At 42.4% G+C, this 2500-nt stretch overlaps 1 protein-coding gene across 1 annotated transcript in view; it reads left to right on the top strand.

Annotated features, from left to right (window-relative positions):
• The window catches only part of LOC143035573 (uncharacterized), a 208795-nt gene that overhangs the window by 188969 nt on the left and 17326 nt on the right, over positions 1 to 2500 (top strand). The gene's annotated exons all lie outside the window — the stretch shown is intronic.

Below are 2500 nucleotides of genomic sequence, written 5' to 3'. Positions count from 1 at the left end.
TTGTCTTGGGAGAACACAAAAATCCAGGACTTTTCCAATCCTCCCTTTGAGTATCACTACATAGTCCAACAGTGCTCTGTCAACCACCTTTCCCACCACCACCCTTTTCCACGTATACTTATGTTTGACTTTTTTCCATTTTCTCGCTATCATCAACTGCCTTTCTAAACACATCTCCAACATCATCTCTCCACTATAGTTCTTACCTGGTATCCCAAATCTCTCTATTTCTCCATCCATTGGCTCATCTCCACTCTAACATTGTTTACAGGTTACATAGATTTTTTTATCAGTGTAGTTGACAGACACGCGAGAAACACAACAACACTGGAAACATTGTATCTATGTATCTGGGATGAGGGTTACTAGAGATGTTTGGACATTCATTGTAATATCATAGAGTACTGTATCTTTCTTCACCTAAGTGATATAGGCTACACGAGACACGCCTATGTGATATATGATACAAGAACTCACACAATGGATGGTCTCTATCAGGTGACTCTCGTACTATGAATCATATTATGGACTATATTTTACCAGCGCTTCTATCCTTATGAACACTCCCGCGCGTGTCGTGTCATGCTCGGTTGTGATCGATACAATATGACTCTCATTCTTGTATTTCATTATTTAGTACTGATGTTTCAGAATTAATCAGACGTTTCTTGTACCTCAATATACAGTGTATATCGAGGACACTCATAATAGAAGTTATCTTTATCAATAGAGATGTGTTCCTGGGATAATAACACAAAATATATTTGGATCAGGTTTGGGTGACGTTATTGATTAATGAATGTGTGGGACCTACCTCTCCATAGTTTCCCAACTTTGTTCGTAAGAATAAAAACGCAGGTAAACGATAATCCTTAATAACAACAACAATTTCGGTTGTGCTTTTACTTAGTATGGTTTTCTTCTACCCCGTAAATGTATGTTATTCCACGCTTTCCACTTCAATTCTATTTATCTCCCTCTCCCTCTAACCCTCCCTCTCTCCTTCTCTTTCTCCATCCCTCCCTCCTTCTATCCATCCATCTATCCACCATCCGCCCATCCATCTATCCATCCCTTCCTTCTTCCTTATTCCCCACTTCTACCTCTCTCATCCCTCACCATTCAGTCCTCCTGCCTCTTCCTTTTCTCCCTCTTTCCCTTCCCTCTTCTCTTTTCTTTTCCCTCTTCCCTCTCCGTTTCCCTTTCCTTTTCCTTCTCCCTCTACCTCTTCCAAGTCCTTCCTCTTCTTCTTTTCCCCATTCCTTTTCCTTTCCCCCCTCCCCTTCTATCTTTACCTTCCTTTCTCTCTCCCTTCTTCTCTTCCCCCTTCCCTCTCCTTTCTCTCTCCCTTCTCCCCCTATCCTACCTTTTCTCCTTCCACACCCTCTTCCCTCTTCCTCTACCTTTCCCCTTTCCTCTTCCCTCTTCCCCTTCTCCTTCCACTCATCCTCCTCTCTCTCACCTTTTCCCTCTCTCAATTCCCTTCCCTCCTATTTCCCCTCCCCCTACCCCGTCTGGTGGCCTCGGGGAGGCTTTGCCAGCCCGTCTTGCCCTCGGGGACCTTGAGAACGTGTCGAGTTCTTTTATCATTATCATTGCGAGCGTGTCCACAATCATGAGCAGAACGTCTGTGGAAGCCTCGAAGTAGTTCCTGCACTGTGGTATACACATACACATGTACATATATACATATATATATATACGTATGCATATACATATACATTTATATACATACAGAAAAAACACTGGTAAATGAGAAATGTAGTCCGAACGTTTTCATCTATTTAAGACATCTTTAGGTATGTATTTCTCATTCACCAGTGTTTTTTTTCTGCAAATTAATTTTCACATACTTCTGTGAAAGACTGCTACTATACACATACATATACATGTACATGTACATACTGTGGTTTATCTTTGACTGTCTTCTTGTCGCTGAATAAAATTATATGTTGGGCAGCTTGAAAAGAAGTTAGGAAGTGTCATTGCTCGATAGAGGATGGGTTTGGAAATCCTTATGCTCTGCTGTGTGTGCGTGTATGTGTGTGTGTGTGTGTGTGTGTGTGTGTGTGTGTGTGTGTGTGTGTGTGTGTGTGTGTGTGTGTGTGTGTGTGTGTGTGTGTGTGTGTGTGTGTGTGTGTGTGTGTGTGTGTGTGTGTGTGTGTGTGTGTGTGTGTGTGTGTGTGTGTGTGTGTGTGTGTGTGCGCGTGTGTGTGCGTGTGTGTACGTGTGTGCATATGTGTACACCTTCACCGCTGTGCCAGTGTTATTATTTTCCGTTGTTTATCTCCTTTCTATTCAGGATAATACGTTGTCTGGTTTCTGCTCAGTTTCTTCTCATTCGCCGTATATCGATACCTCAATGACTATAGTCTGTGATGACCCTTCATTTGAATAAAATCTTCTGACAGTAACCATATTAGTATTCATAGGTCACATTACCCAGTCGAGCATATTTGGTGGGTGTGTATCATCCTCACCAATCCGCCAGTCGTGGAGG

Source organism: Oratosquilla oratoria, chromosome 19 (genome assembly GCF_046742065.1).
Source record: "Oratosquilla oratoria isolate Oo_2021 chromosome 19, ASM4674206v1, whole genome shotgun sequence".
NCBI classification, from domain to species: Eukaryota; Metazoa; Arthropoda; class Malacostraca; order Stomatopoda; family Squillidae; genus Oratosquilla; species Oratosquilla oratoria.
This window is presented reverse-complemented; position numbering and strand designations above follow the sequence as displayed.